At 36.6% G+C, this 17,659-nt stretch overlaps 1 protein-coding gene and 1 non-coding gene across 2 annotated transcripts in view; one reads left to right on the top strand and one right to left on the bottom strand.

Moving 5' to 3' along the window:
- The window catches only part of mGluR (metabotropic Glutamate Receptor), a 1,220,665-nt gene that overhangs the window by 1,180,571 nt on the left and 22,435 nt on the right, over positions 1–17,659 (top strand). The gene's annotated exons all lie outside the window — the stretch shown is intronic.
- On the bottom strand, positions 9,788–9,862 carry TRNAR-UCG (transfer RNA arginine (anticodon UCG)). Its single transcript has one exon. It is a non-coding gene; the product is annotated as a tRNA-Arg (tRNA).

Genomic DNA, 17,659 nt, shown 5'->3' with positions numbered 1-17,659 from the left:
GCTGTATTTGGAAGTCAACGCCTGTGGGAGTATCACCATTGATCTCACCGCGACCGCGACCGCGAAAACTATGAATTCGACACTAATATCGGTCATTTTCTACGACTTTTACATGTCGCGGTTAACGTCTCCCTGAGACCTCCCTGGTTCGAATTTTGACCAAAACTTTTAACTCTGGTATGGAGCCTGGACCAAGGTATTCGTGACTAAAATTTGGTAACTCTCGGTCCATTTGTCTGGTTCCCAAGCCGGTTCCGGTAAACGCTCTCCCCTGAGAGCCCTCTGCTTCGATTTTTTTTAAAGGGCTTCGTCTTGCGGTCAATTTGTTTGGTTCCCAAGCCGGTTCCCATAAACGCCCTCCCCTGGGACCCCTCTGGTTCGAAATTTAAAAAAAGGGCTTCGTCTTGATCTGGGGCCTAGGCGAAAATACCATTGGCCAAAATTTGGTAACTCTCGGTCCACTCGTATGTCCCCAGGCCGCACACAGACAGGCAGACAGACAAACACACAAACATATTCTTTATTTTATTTATATTAGATTTATATATTTATTTATTTATTGACTGTGGCTGTGTAATTGTTATAGTGTCTATTATGTTGACATGCGTGCAAAAAGTATAATTGCATATATATTTTTTCATACACGCGAAACATGATTTTTGCCGAAGGACAACATCAATTCTAGCCCAGCGAATGGCATTACGTTTACATTACAAAATTATAAATAAATACATAAATAAATAAATAAATAAAATTGGAAAGTTAATTATAATTGCATATTTAATCCCACTAACCATTATCTAGTATCGTCTTGCCACTACCAAATAAAACGTTTGATAAGGCGTGTATTTTATCCTTTTTTTTATATATACATTTCTGGGGATTACTGACACTTATGGCCTTAAGTCTGTTAAATATGAGGGATGGCATTCGTCTGTGACGTTACTATCCAGGGAAGGGAGAAGGAAGAAATGAATGGGAAAGGAAGTGAACAGCCTGGGACTTGTATGTTGGGTATCATCCCGACATTTGATTGGTATGAATAAGGAAAACCAGCAAAAAAAAAAAAAAAAAAAAAACAGCATTCATGGCTTGAAAACGCTGTTTCACCTTTTCTGGGGGGGGGGGCGGTGGCTTGTAATACTGCTACTCGGAGCTACTTTTAAGAGCTCCAAACTCTGGGATGGGTTTTATTTATATATACTAAAATAAGAAAGCTTCCTCTTCTGGGGGACAATCGCCCCAATCGTCCCCCCTGGATCCGCCACTAATAAATACTAACCGCCAAGAAAAACTACTCATCCGAAGTGAAATAAAATGAAATATTTCAGTTTAACGTCCTACGATTATGCCAGTTAGGCTAAGCTAGGCGATGATTAAAACAAGTGAGTTCACCTCTGGTGCATGGGGTCCCTGGTTCGCACCAAGTGAACTTTGTGGTAGACAAACACCGTGTGCGTGGATTTTCTCGGGGTTCTTCCGTTTCGTCATACTTTATTCATTCAACCATTTTATTGATTTCACATCATCACCGTCTCCTTTGTCCTACCCAGCATAATCGTGGGACGTAAAAATCAAAGAGTTCATTTCATTTCATTTAAAGCAAGTGCATAGTAATCAAAACAAATATGGAATTAGAATCTGGGAGGAAACGGGAATACTCGGAGAAAACCCACGAACACGATGTTGCATACCACAAAATTTCTTACCCGGGGATCGAACCAGAGGCCCCACGCACCAGAGATAAGCATTCTACCACTGAGCCACCATGAACCCTCTATTCATTCAAATTTGCCTTCAAAGCATATAACGTTGTTCACCTCGATTACTTCTATTTATTCTTATTGGATAAAATGTTCTTCCGTTAAATGATAGCACTAGTGTAGAGTGTTCATTTCAGGTCTGTCTGTAGCACAATTTTGAACGAAGCTGAAAAGGCTGCAGGAACGAACTTTAATACATAATCTTCGTGTATGCTTATTCTTGTATACATATTTTTAAGAACTGAATTAAAAAAAAAAAAGATATACAATACTTAACTGTTAATAACATTATGTGTTAATTTTGATATCTTAAAGTGTGTTTATAAAGTAGGGTTTTATGGCACTTTAGCTTCTCTATTCGTTCCTGTCTCATTTCATCAAAGGGTGACGTTAGTTACACACCATCGATCTAACTTCATTCTGTATTCATCGCATTATTTTCCCAAGGAAGCACTAAGGAAACGGGTCTTTCTTTTTTTTTTAGTCATATCGTTTCCAATGTGAAATTTCAGAATCATCATGTCAATATATATATATATATATATATATATATATATATATATATATATATATATATATATATATATATATATATATATATATTACAATGTTTTTCAAAGTTGGTTAGAAACTGATATTTTGCGATTTTTTTTTAAAAATTAAATATACTTAATATAGATTGGGTAGTTTATTTTTATCAATAAATGTGTAACACACATATATTTATTCATATCCATGATCTCTTTCGTAATACGAAAAAAATATAGTGAAAGTATAATTCAGGAGTGTATTCTTTGAGAATAAATTATAATTATATGAGGGACCGTCAAAAAGTTCCTGGAAGTTTGATGTAGCTCTTTATTACTACAATACAAATACATACTTGATTGCCTTCAACGTTGGCACCTTTGAAACAACTTCCACCGCTCCTGTGATTGGTGGAAACACTGACGAATGTCTTATTATGGTATCTTCCGAAGTTCAACCATCGAGTTGGTTTTGATCTCTTCTGCTTAGGCGAAATGGAAAATGCCTTTTTTTTTTTTTTTTTTTTTAGCTTTGGGAAGACCCAAACATCCGATGGTGCTACACTGTTTTTAAGACTATCAAAACCTTTCAAGCATATTTTCTCCGATTTGGACATGAACTTGATGTTCACGTTTTGCTCCATCTGTGAAACTACACCAACTGTTCACCACGCACACTCCTGCGTTCGGCTACACAACTCGTGCACTGCCTATTATGACGTGGTAATATTTGTCAAATTTTATAATTAGGCAACTTAAGGACTCTACTGTACAAGATTCATTATGATTTCATCACAAATGCCAAAACTTGAACAACAGTCCCGGGAATTTTTCACTTCCCCTCGTATATACTTCTTTACGGAGACTTTGATGTGTTAAGCGGCATTACTCTTCTAAAATTGATTATTTCTTTAATGATTTTTTCTCGCACAATATGGTGCAAACATATTTATCATTTGTGAGGAATATAAGCTACATTTTGTGATTGCTTTAGACGTCAAACTATTTCGAAGCTTGAGTAATCCCGGAATCAAATGAAAAGTTATATAACAATAGTCACTTTGCTTACGAAACCAACGCGTAGTTTTATTTATTATTATTATTTTTTAAAAAAAAAAGATGTTAGCCACATATTTAGTAGAAAGTAGTTAATTTATGTCAGAAAACATGATAGAAAATTTAATTGTTACTTAGTTTAGAAATCGTTAGAAAATAGGAAGTAAAATTCCTAATACCTGCAAAGAAAGTGCAGGTAGAACGTTGTGACGTCAAACACATAAATTATTATCCTGTTTAAAAGCAAGAGATTGTAATTGTATATTCTTCTTAAACAGAAAGAGCTTGTAATTGCACTTACAAAAAAAAATAAATAAATAAATAATAATAATAATAATAATAATACGGCAATGTTATAGAAGCAGAAAAGCAAAATAAATAAATGAATAATTAAATAAAAAAAAATATAATAAATAAATAAAAAATAAGTAATAAGTAATCTCACAAATGAGTCATTGTTTTAGCAGTACTGTAATTTCTACCCACGGAGTCTTTTGTAATTTTGGAAAATATTAAAATTTTAAATTCCTTTAAATAGCATTATGAGGTTTACATCTAATTGAAACTGTGGAAATAATTGGATGCGATACTCATCTAAGCAATTTTTCGAAATAAAGCATTTAAGAATTTTTTTTTTTTTTTTAACATTTTGGATCATATTTATCTCCTTATTCGAAATATGTCATATGAAACCATATTATTATTTAACAATATACTTCGGATGTCCATTGACGAAACATTTTAACCACTTCCCGGTCCACTTTATTCGAAGTAACCAGATCTTAGTGGAGCAACCCGAGTTATTGAGATTTCCGCATTTGCTTGAATTTGGACCAGGACGAGTAAATTCGCACTTTGTTTCTTCGACCTTTTTTTTTTTTTTTTTTTTGTGACTTATTACGAGATATTTTGTGTAGAACATAGTCACGTTTGGGAAGAAAATTCGACCAGAACTGACCTACTTAGTAAGACGAAATAACTCGGGTTAATCCGGGGAGCGGTTAAGCAACGCCCCGCTCAAAGTAGTCCCATCTACTGGCAACAAACCATTCACAAAGTTTCTGCCGTTTCCGGAAAGCCTTCTGGAACGCATTTTCTTGAAAGGTACACAGATCTCGTGTCGCATTGTCCTGAATTTCCCCTATGGTTTGAAAACGACGCTCTATCAATGTGATTTTAAGTTTGAAAAAAAAATCTGCTGGGACTATGTCCGGAGAATAGGAAGGATGGGCGCAACGGGAATCTGATGTCTTGCTCGATAACGGCAGATGATAAGCAAAACGTGGATATGCGCATTGGCACGGTGCATAGCGAAACGTGGCAGGCTGTAATATGTAGTCTAAGCCGGCGGTTAGATGCGCTGAGTAGCCGCAGCGCGGGAACTCCGTTAGTTGACACGCTGCTTCATAAGTTCGGTTTCTTTTCGAGCACACCTCTTACAAACGAAAACTGTAATACATGTTAATATTATATTAAATATATTAATATATCACAAGATGGCTGCACTCCACCTCTAACCCCGTAAGCTCTGTTGTAGCACGGCATGATTAAAATAGTTGAAATTATTGGTTGAGCTCGCCAAAGTACAATTGCCTTGTGAATTATTTCCATGTCCTAAATTATTTACAAAGACGTGCAATTGTCAATCATGTTGCACTTCACTTACATTCTCAAACTTAAAATTTGATAATGATGTTAGTGTTAAAGGAATAAAAAAGTGTCAAGAAAAACTTCGAAATATTTCAGTTTTAAGACCGACGATTATGTTGTTTAGATTTAAGGAGATAATTATGATGGGCATGAATGAAATGGTGGAATAAAGGGATTGAGGGTAAATGAAGAAAAACTGAGAAAACCTACGCATACGGTATTTGCAACCCAAAATATCGAAAGATTGGATACATACCAATAGATAGATTCCATTGATCTGAAAATAATGGCACAGATGATGGAATCCTTGTATCTATCTATCTATCTATCTATCTATCTATCTATATATATATATATATATATATATATATATATATATATATATATATATTAAGAAAATACGGACTTTTTGTCTGCATACGGCCCTATATATCTACCCAATTTAAACCTTTTTATTTTTAATGTATTTTTAAATTTATTTTCAGGAACTACATAGAACAAAAAAAAAATCTAGGTTACTTGTAATGAATAAATCCAGTTTGCTGAAAGGCATACATCTATGTGTGAGAGCTGTTCAGTCGGCGAAAGTTTAACGTAGAAAGATGAAGGTGAAATAGGAGTACACTGATATTGATTACGAAACCTTTGGTTCCATTAATGAGGACGCGGATGCAAAAGCACCTGAATCCCTTGTGACAAGGAAATTAAAGCGCTGTGTCCTAATATACTTGGGCTTCATATAATAGCATAATTCTTCCTGTTGCTATTAATGGCTAAGGGAACCAACTTCAGAACGAGAATATCAAATCTGCCAGAATGGAGGCGCTCTTTACGAACCCCACGAGACAAGACTCATTCATTTTACCTGCGTCAACGCGTCTGCGCAATTATCACTTCTGTTACGGAAATGCATTACTTGCGAAAGCAATCATTCGTTAAAATCGCAAAGCGATACATATTTTTTCGGGATACCATATGCATATTAATATAGGATAACAAATATATACCGTATTTTCAGGTAATGCTAGCTAGAAGGTCATTTGCATTCTGCACACATCTCGTTCAGAATTAGTGTTTCCCTTTTCTTTTCTTTTTTTTATTTATTTCTCTTTTTTGATTCAAACGATGTTATTGGAAAGTTCTGCTTGTGGAAGTGTAGGTAGAGCATAGGTAGTGCAAATTACATTCCAGAATCGTTTTCCCATGTACAATATCTACTATAAACAGTTCATTACAAAAATAAATATTATAATGTAATTTATCTACTACTGAGTAAAGAGAGATGAACCAAGATCCGACCAGCCTAGGACATTATCTCTACAAGCTCCGAAGCAAGCTAGGTGGTGCGGATTTTAGGATCCCCAATGCTCCGTGCAAGCAGTGAGAAGGTTAAGAGTCACAGAGCTCCGAAGCAAGCTAGGTGACTGAAGGTAGGATGTCCAACAGAGCTTCGTGCAAGCTAAGAGGGATGAGAGGAAGCCTAGAGCTCCGAAGCAAGCCAGGTGTGGAGGATTTTTGAATCCCCACTGCTCCGTGCAAGCAGTGAGGGGGTTAAGAGTCGCAGAGATCCGAAGCAAGCTAGGTGACTGAAGGTAGAATGTCCAACAGAGCTTCGTGCAAGCTAAGATGGGTGAGGGGAAGCCTAGAGTTTTAAGCAAACTAGAGGCTTTGGGTTAAGTATCTCCTAGAGCTCCAGAGCAAGCTAAAGGAAGGATGGCCAGTCGCAGACTGATGTCTTTTCTTGGAATCCTCTCCGTTATACATGTGCACCAGGTGAGACAGTGGCGCTGCCGTTTCCTTGTCCTCATGTGACCAGTGGTGTCCTGTTGTCTCTTCCTCTGCAACCGTAGTAATCCATAGTAAGACGCACATGGTTGATGTTTGTAAATAGAATCGCATATTAGGCGTTTGCAAACAAATCATGCAGATTGCACAATATACATAAGTAAGAAGTCATGTAGAGGCAACCCCGATCTGTCAGTCGATCGTCGGTCTGTCTTTTGACATGTATCGGAGTAAAATATGTTAGATATATCGGGAAGAAATATCTTACAATTGATTCAGCCTCTGAAGAAGGTTCCATCTCGATCCTAATTTCCTTATTCAAATCGTAAATGGTTGTAATCTACGATTTATGTTCCCAACGCTGATCCGCGTAAATAGCAGAAAAGAAAAAAAAAACAAAAAAAATAAACAAAATCAGTAATAAATAGTAAGAAGTGGTATTTATTTGGATTAAATACAGAAGGAATAGTTTTTTTCTTTTTTTTTTTACTTTTATTACTCGAATGCAAACGGTAGTAATTAACATTTACTACCACTTTAGTTATATCAATTTCCCTAGACCATATGTTGTATACGAGGCGACAAATGCTCAACTCATATTCTTTCTCCGAATTCGGAAGTAGTATAAACAATAGGGTTTTCCTTAATTATATGGATAAAAAAAAATCTCGTATTTCTTAGCTCATAACCCTTAAATTGGTTCCATTTCGAACCAAATTAATCAATGAAAAAAAAATTGGCTCAATTGAAAAATATTCAACCGACCCTCAAGCGACCTAAACTTTTCAATGCATTTACAATATGGCAAAAGTTACTATAGTATATGGCAAAAGTTTGGAACAGACTCTTTTAACTTTGGAATGGCTGAAGAGAAAGGGATTATATTTTGGACAGAGATAGTGGAGATACGCCCACGTCTGAAACTTAGTAGCACCATGATGGTGGCCATCTTAAAGTCCGCCATCTTGGATTCAGACTCAAAACTTTAAATATAGATGGTGTCGTGTGACATATCGTTTTGGGGTAGCTTTTCACTTCTGATCATGCCATAATTATTACCTTAATAATAACCGCGTAATATCCTTCAATATTGATTTTTTCATAGTATACATAAGTTTCTGAAAAGAGGTATTTAAAAGTAACACTGAAGCAATAACAATACACCGTATATGTTATCATGTAAAAAAAGCACTTGATCTGAATACCAACTTACGTAGAAATTATTTACGTGAAGTACCGTAAAACGGGGTTACTTTGCATATCAGGGGTTACTTTGCACAAAATATGAAAAGAGTTTGACAGTCCTCTGTCGGTAAAACAATGAACTGTAAAGAGGAACTTTCAAGTGCCACCGTAAGATAGAACATCTAACTGTATTTTGGCTATAATGTTGGCGTTTAACATCAGTTCTAATTAGCGGCAGGGTTTGTTGTTGCAGAGGTATGGAAAACGGTCACTGTAAAGGCCGCCACAATTTGAAAGTTGTCGCCTATAAGAATTTTCGTGGAAGTTAAGTCAGTTTCGTAGAATACTACTGTGTATAATGGGACTTTGAAGCAATAGTTAAAATTGAAATGTGAAACGTTTTAAAGCCATACCAACAGGAATACTGGGAGAAGGTAGTTTCAACCTCTAATCGGGGTTATTTTGCACCGGTCCAAAGTAATCCCCTTAGAGATAGGAAGTTACTACTGCTGGTACCTCCTGCTTTCTAATTTTGGATAAATTTCCTATTTAGGTAGATGCTGGAATGGGTTTCTTGTTGGAAAGTAAATTACGAACAGATCCAGAAAATTAGTTTGAGAAGGGCTTCACTCAGAAAAGCTGATTTATTTATTTATTTATTTTAGAAATCACTATCCTTTGGGGATCTTGAAATTTACACGCACAGGAATCAGTAACATTAGATTTTTTTTTTATCATAAAATTGGGGTGGGCTTCAGCCTGAGGGCCCCAAACTCCTAAATATTCGACTCAATGGGCCCTTTGCAGAGTCATTCTGACGCGTGATTAGTACCATACTAAAGAGTTCGACTAACATATGTTTCCTGCAGTAGTCTGGCCTTTAGTATGACTCTAATAACACGTCAAAACGACTCTACATAAGGCACATTATGTTTGGAATGATATTCTTGAACATAAAGAGCAAAGAAAGCAAATCAGTTCACAGCGATTTTTTTTTCTGTTCCTGAATTGGCATATTTGTGAGGCATATGCTAAACTATCAGAATGTGGTTCCTGTGCCGGTACCAGAAAATACATAATTTTCTTTGCACATATCGATAATTCATACTAAGTACTGATACCAGTACCATCATTCCAATATCAATATTTGTAGACTGCATGCAGTTTTATGCAGGAAGTGAGATGTATAAATACTGAAGGCAAAACATTGCACAGAAATATTGGGTTCGTATGTTGAACGTACTGTTTGCGTGTTGTGCAAAGTAACCCCATCTATGGAGTAACTTTGCACCAAAGTTTATATTTCAATAACTATGGTCATTATAAATGTTCACTAATGAATGCACTTGCGCAAATGTTTTCCTTATATATATATATATATATATATATATATATATATATATATATATATATATATATATATATATATATATATAGCTATTGTATTTTTATAATACGGCGTTCTAAATCATTACGTTTGTAAGTTAAATGAGATTTCTTTAAACTCTTTAATTCTTTAATTCTGGTGCAAAGTAACCCTGTCTTATGGTGCGCAAAGATGCATAGGATAGGATATTTTGGATTTCTGGGCTTTCGGCATCTAAGGCCATTTAGCCCTTCACGATTTGAGGGATGACGTCCCTCGGCGAGCACACAATCCGGGGAAAGGGAAGGAAGAAAGGATTGGGGAAGGAAGGAAGCGGCCTGGGACCTATAAGTTAGGTACCACCCCGGCATTTGCCTGGTGTGAATGAGGAAAACCCAGGAAAACCTCATTCAGGGTGTCTGGCCTGAAAAAGCTGTTACACTTTTTCGACCGAGTGACCCCACCGGGAATCGAACCCGGGACCGCTCGCACCGAAGGCGAGAGCGTTAGCGACTACGCTACGCGGGGCCACACGCAAAGATGCATAATTAATATAATGAAGGTTTATAGTGTCTATAATAATATAAGCTGAATACTGTGAATAACTAGCCACATTTTACTGGTTCATAAAAAAAAAAGATCAATTTTTGTAGTACCTGGATACTTTTTCCTGTGTCCCCTGATGATCTGAAGTACGTACTTTTTTCTCGTCCTTGGTTAGAATGCTCCCATATTCTTGTATCAGATTCACCCCTGTCTCTGCCACATCGTTCACCAACATAAGCTGCTTAAATACCTTCAACCTACGTTGAAGGTTTTCACCTTGCTTCCAGGTAGATAGGCATTTAAAAAAAAGTATCAAAAAAAAAAGAAAGAAAAAATGAGAAACATGTTTCCGAATCCGCGGAAACAAATTCGGAGATTTTTTTCTTTGATAGTGTTTACTTCTGCACTATTTATAGAGTATCACGTTACTTGGTTTTGCAAATCATACTCTTCTGTACTTCCGTTATATTAGAGACGATTTTTTTTTCTGTCATGCGTTGCGGAACTTTGCTATTAAAGAATGCCAATTCGGCAAATTCTGGCGACATATACAATAAATAGTTAGCGAATTTTGTACCGCACAATTAATAGTTTCTGGATCTACTTCTTTGTGTTCGAGTAATTTCTAGAAGAAAAAAAAAACTTGTAATCGTGATACGGAGCTTTCACAGCCAATGGTTTAAGGAAAGAAGCTTGTGAATAAATTCGGACAAGGAAAATGCAGAGCCCCTTGACTTAATTAGTTTCTTTTCTTGTGAGTTCAAATTGATCTTGGAACAAATATATTTTGAACGCATGTAAAGCCTTTGCCATCCACCGAACATGGCTCATAGTTCCAGGAATGCGAAATGTAACTTATTGTGGAAGGGTGCCGCCTAGAAAGGTCATATCCATCTCATAAATCAACAACAAATACACCAGAAATACCATAGAGAAACATTATAGCCACCTCTGTGGTGACTCTTGTGTATCTCTTGTATAAATCCCAGCATACTGCCACGGATATCTTCCGTAGCATCATGTATCCCAGTTCGGTAATTGGTTTTGTCGATGGACAATATTGCCTAAATCTTTCAAACAAAAGCACTCCAGGCTTGGAACTTGTACTGGCGCAATAGCATCATCCATTACTGCGTGGAAACTGCTTTGAAGAAGTAATTCGAACATGTGATGTCGGCACGGTAGGTACAGCTCACAGATGACGAGAAGAACCCTAGCAGAAGTAGTGTGACGTAGGTATGGGCTCGCCCACTTTTCGCACGGGGGTTTCAAATGACACCACGGAATAGCACACAGATAACTACCCGGAGTAGCAGACGACATCTAAGTATAGACCACACCTCAAAAAACGAAAATTGACTTGACCGTGTCGCTGACGTTTCCCCGCTAACCCTCTTTTAGGGTTCTTCTCGTCATCTGTGAGCTGTACAGTAAATCACCTGCAAACTTCTTCTCAAGGTTTGTACTAGGGATGGCCAAAACCGTTTCTTGTAAAAACTGGAAACCGGTTTCTAGAAAAAACGAAACCCGAAAAACCGACATTTCGGCTTTCTCCAAAAAAACGGTTTCCGTTTTCACCGAAACTGGTTTCAGTGAAAACTTTTGGAAAACACATAAAACTATTTCTGTGGAAACGGATTCGGTTTCCGGTGAACAACGAAACACTATTCTGGTCAGAAATAGAACAAATTTAAAACAAACGGAATCGGTTTTGAAGAAAACCGAATCCGGTGAGAAACCGAACCAGTTTCGTTTTTTTTTTCTTTTTGAAAATTATTTTTTTTTCTAAACACTGAAAACCGAAAAACCGGTTTTTGTGCCCACCACTAGTTTGTACAGGCGTCATGTATTCTGCCTGTGTTGCTTGCAATTGCATAGAAGCATAACTTTTGTATTTTGTGTTGTATGTTCCATTCTCTACTGCTCCATAAACAACTGTAGCTTGTGCTTCTCCTGTAAATGATGGTATTTCAGGGATATCTAATAATTGGTCTTCGCCGTTAAAACTTACAAATATTGCTAGTTTGTCACCCTAACTTGCAGCTGAAGTACCCACATCTTATAACTTTTGACACTATCGCATTCCGGTATCGTTGCACTAAATAACCCATGTGCATATTTATATTCCAAAGGTGGTAATTATTATAACATTAGAGATAAGTGGAAAATAAAGGCAGATATATATGTTTGCGGTGAAAAGCTAGCTCAAAACGATATGTCACACGACCCCATTTCTGTTTGAAATTTTGGGTCTGAATCCAAGATGGCAGACTTCAAGATAGTCACCATGATGGTACTACTCAGTTCCAGGTGTGAATCTACCTCCATCCAAAATATGATCCATTTCCCTTAAGTCATTTCGAAGTTATAAGAGTCCATTCCAAACTTTTTCATATACTATACTATGTTGTAAATGTAATCAGAAGTTTAGGTCGCTTGGGGGTCCTTTTTTTTTTCAATTGAGCATTTTGTTCATGGGTTAATTTTGACCGACACGGAACAAGTTTAGGGGTTCGGAACTAAGAAATTCGGAAGTCGAAGATTAAAAACCACCCTAATGAACAGCACGAAACTTAATCACAATGTTTAAGTAATAAATAGTAAAATTTTGTTAATGTCTTTACTACCTTTAAAATGATTTACTTCCATTAATTATGATTAAAGATTATGTTTCTGAGTTTTCGGAATCTATGGCCATATTAGGCCGTCGCGCACAAAAGATGACGTCCCTCGGCGACCACACTGGCCGGGGAATGGGGAGGGAAGAAGCAAGTGGATCGGGAGCATTATGTTCGGTATCATCCCGGCATTTGCCTGTTATAATTGTGGACAAACCACGAAAACCTTCCTCACTGTCAGAATGGATGACCTGAAAATGCTTTTACATTTTTCTGACCGACTGTCCCCATAGATAATCGAATCTGAGACCCTGCACACCGCTTCAATTAAAATCCGTCTTCTTTAGTATAAAATACGCAAGCGTTGGACGTAAACTATACATTTTATTTAATTCCTACCACCCTCTCCCACACCATGTTAGATTTAGTTGAACATGTGTTTTGAAATAAAATAATTTATCCTAAACTTTAGGATGTAATTGGACATTATGTACAATAAAAACTTCTGCACAAGTAGATGGTAAGTATTATTGTCTTCGATTTGATATATCTGTGCATCGAAAACCGATGGGATTGATGGGATGGTACATTTAAATGCGCACTATTGTTCTGGTTCAGAAAAGAAGTGATAAGCTGGAATCAAGCGAACATGCAACTAAACTTAGATGGTTCAAGTTCATACGTGATTTGAGCTGCAAAGTAATGCAATTCTCTAATTATCAAATTATCAAATGACAATCCTAATTGTTGCCAGTATAATTGTTTCCAAATATTATATTTTTTTCATGTTTTGTCTTTGCAATGACCCTTGTAAAACAATAAGAGTAATATTAGACGCTATTCTGTTGTTTAAACTACAATTTCTAAATGTACTGACCTAATGAATGCAGATGAGATATAATGTCTGATTTCCGCTCCAAAGAAAAGTAATTAAGCCGGAAAAAAATTTCAAGTATGAAACAGCATGATACATACAAACCTTTTCTTGTATATATATATATATATATATATATATATATATATATATATATATATATATATATATATATATATATATATATGCATACTTGTAAATTATGTAGGAAGCAAGGTAAACGTTAAAATGCGGCAGAATTTAATTTTATGATTCAATGAGCAGAATGCAAGAAACCTTCTTTAGTGAGCTGAAATATTGCTTGAATAATTAAAATAAAACTGATTTTAATTTATTTATTAAAAATAAAGAAAGCAATAGCGAATAACAAGAGCATAAAATGTTCTATATCCGTGCTTTTTTTTTTGTAAAACAGCTCTTTCATTTAAAAAAAAAGCTGTAGGTAATTAAGAGCAAATTCATGAAGCGCATTTCAGGGGTACACATCTCTTATCGTCATTTCCATCAGAAGATATGCTTCTTCTCCGGAAACCGTTCCACGTGGCCAGTTCATCTTATCTTATTTTTCTTACGCAACTGGCTACACCCTCTCTTACTCGTTTGACACGATTCTTATTAGCATCATCCTTTAGGCTGTAAGACATACAATCAGTTTTTCTGGGGTACTCATTTCAATAAGTTGTCATGGAAGTCCGCAGTACAGTTTTGTTAGTATTGTTGCCGTTCAATAGTAGCAAAGTTATGTTCTGTATTAGGATTTCTATATGACGAACGTTTATATTAGTCAATACTTGTTTGGCTGCTTATAATATGAACTAACGATACGTTTAACTTTTTTTTTCAAATAATCATAATACAGTGAAACCTCTCTAAAGCGGACAGCAGTGGGAAATAAAAAAATTGTCCGCTATAGAGAGGTGTCCGCCTTAAAAAGAGGTTTCAATATGTTCTTATGTAAATTGGTGAGCAAGGTAATATGGAATTAGAAAAAAATATTTTTGCATGAATCACGTATTTACGAATATTACCTGCATTATCCTCTGTCATTCAATACTCTATGTTCGAGGCACAATATGAAAATAACATGTTATACTTCTCTGCACGTTACACTTATCAGCACTTCCTTCGTTTTCAGTATGGCGCTTCAATCTGTGGGGTAATTGCAATCCTGAAATGTCCTTTTTGAGACAATATACGTAACTGAGGGCGAAACATACTAAACTTGTCTTCTGGTTGGTTAGAGATTCCAACGGAACAGTAGAATAACGTGTCATCCCAAACGGCGGCCAACTGTCAACCACTTTTGTGTCTAAACAGCTTGGGTGGGAGTGGGATGCAAGCAAAGGACATAAGAGTGTTGTTATGTCCTTGTGCACAAATAACAATGAATTTGATATATGTGATATGTCGCCTAAGAAATTTCGGAATGCCATTATAATGAGTTATCAAGAGTTGTGAACTCAAGTTATGTTATCAAGAGTTACGAACATGTAATTGCGTAATTTACAACACTGTAATTGGGCTATAGCTTGTTGTGTTGACAATAAGTAAATAAAATAAAATAAACAGAGACGCTTCATATGGGTTGCTGAGCAGACAGTTCAGGGGGCAATATGTTGTCACAATGCTTCCTTGGTGACACATGTATGAATTACTAAAAATGTATTTTTACTACACTTTTCAACTTATTTCTAGAGAAAGTGTCCGTAATACGGAGGTAAATAATACATATAAAGGACTGAAGAGACTGACCGTGTCCGTACTAGAGAGTGTCCGCTTTAGAGAGGTTTCCCAATATGATTTTTCGTAGTACAGTGTTTGGGGATTACAAAATATATCTGTTAAGGGAGGTGTCCGCTTTATAGAGATGTCCGTTAGTATAAGTTTCACTGTAATAACAATAATAATAATAATAATGGATTATAGTGAAAACTCTGGATTATAATTGTAATAGTCTTACCGTTTCGGACAAGGTACTGATAACAACTATAGCGAATACGTGAAAGTGGTCTGTTGGGACAAAAATCAAGTATGACTAATTCATCAGAGGATAATATAGCCATTGACGTGGAACGATCTCCAGTGAAGGAGTAGATCTTCTGATGGAAATGACGATAAGACTTGTGCACCCCTGAAATGTAATTTACTTCAATTTCAAAAAATATGGTTCCTTTTATATAATTGAAATAATTCAGCATACTACAATAAAAAAGCGGTAACCAAATGTCATATTAACAGTCATTACAGTCCCACCTTATGTATGTATATACAAGGGGCGTCAAAAATTTCCGGATTTTTTTGTAGGTCTTTATTACCATAAGATAAGCACACAGTTACTTCATCGCCTTCAAAGCAGGTACCGTCGAATTCACACGCACTTGCTTTACCGCTTCCACAATTGTTGGAAACACCGGCGAAAGTCCTCTTCTGGTATATTCCGAAGTTCACCTGTCGCGTTGGTTTAGACATCTCCTACGTTGGCGAAACAGGTATATTAGGAGGTCCATTTTTAGCTTTGGGAAGGGTAAAACATCCGGTGATGTTAAACCATTTTTTTAAGGTTGTCAAAGTTTCTGATGCAGATTGTTTTTTTTCAATTTGCACACGAACTTGATGTTTGCACGCTGCTGGATTTGTGAAATTGAGCCAACGGATCACCACACACCCCTCCTTTAAGCTACACTACTCGTACTCTGTTTGTTATGACGTGTTCACACTTGTCAAATTCATAATTAGACAACGTAAGGACAACAGTGTACCAGATTCATTGTGATTGTGTCAAAAATTCCAAAACTATAACAATTCCAGGATTTTTTTTGGCTAGATCTCGTATCTTGTAAAATACTATTTGTGTAGTGTTTGGCAGTGAAAGCCATGCCTTATTTACTAAAGTTGATACAGTTGGTTTCTCGAATTTACTTTAATTTGAGTGTTTGTTACTATGTTGAAACAAGATTTCTAACTTTGATCAATCACGCAATATAAAATTAGTCGTATCATTCAATTGTTGTAAATATAAAATATGTTAATAAGACGACGAAAAAGAACGGAGAAGGGAAAAGTAACATTTTATCTTGCGACAGATGAAAAAGAAAATACTTACCAGCCAAAACATTACGGCCAACCATCTGCTTTTCGAACGAAATCGTTGGACTGACGTAAGAGGCAGAGGACATATCAGAACCTCTCGCCCTACAGTACAAGGAATGTCACTCAATTAACTAGTGTGATGCATGTGCGTATAATGGGGAAGGCCCTGGATATATCACAGCTCGATGGAATCGATTTTGATGACCAGAGGACTAGAAACAAGCATTTCGGAAAGAGTACAACTTGTCGGGTATTTTCTTGCTGTCGTAATTAGTGTTTTTCAAAGGTAGGAAAATAAACGTGAAACTAGGACCAAATGGCAAGAGAAGAGTGGCCATACTTCGGTGTGTAATGTCATAGACTATGGAAGTAGGTGGCACGATTGACAGCACATTTCAACAGTGTATAAATACGAGTGTGTCTTAGCACACAATTCACCATACACTGAGATATGGACCTCTGCAACCGACATTTAATAGGTGTATCGATGTTAACAACACAACATCATCGATACCGAATTAAAATGGGTACGTGCCCGTCGTCATTGAATTGTAAAGCAATGGCATAATGTAGCATGGTCCAATGAATCACGATACTACCATCATATCGTTGTCTGGGTCAAAATCCGTCGTTCTCCTAGGAAACAGCTGTTCGAAACGAGGACAACGACAAGTGCGTGCTGATCCTTTATTATTTGAGAAACTTTCACATAATCATCCATGGACCTAATAGTGCGTGTGAAGGTTATTGTGATGGCTCCTAGCTGTTGGCAGGCCATTGCTGAATATCTATATCCGTTAATTCCAGCTATATTTCTAGCTGGCAATAACATCTTTCAACAGAGAAATGCTTTTTATCACAAATCGAACGTTATGCTGCAGCGATTCGTGGAGCACAGTGGTGAACTTTATTTGGCTCCCAAACGCATCCGATCTTCTTAACCCAATTGAAGAGGATATCATTAAACGTCAGATCCTAGGTCATTGGCCCCTTCGCACAATTTACATGCATTAAGTGATTTCCGTGTGCCAGATGTGGTACGCCATGTATTCAGCCACCCAACAAAGCATCATTGCATGCATGCCAAACCGTATTGCTGCTGTCCTGTGATCAAAGATGAACGTGCCATATATTAAGTACGTGGTACTGATGTTTTCTGTGATCGGTATATATCGGATTCGGGTCACTTTTGACACGAA

Source organism: Thermobia domestica, chromosome 6 (assembly GCF_964235325.1).
Source record: "Thermobia domestica chromosome 6, izTheDome1.hap1.1, whole genome shotgun sequence".
In the NCBI taxonomy this organism is placed as follows: Eukaryota; Metazoa; Arthropoda; class Insecta; order Zygentoma; family Lepismatidae; genus Thermobia; species Thermobia domestica.
This window is presented reverse-complemented; position numbering and strand designations above follow the sequence as displayed.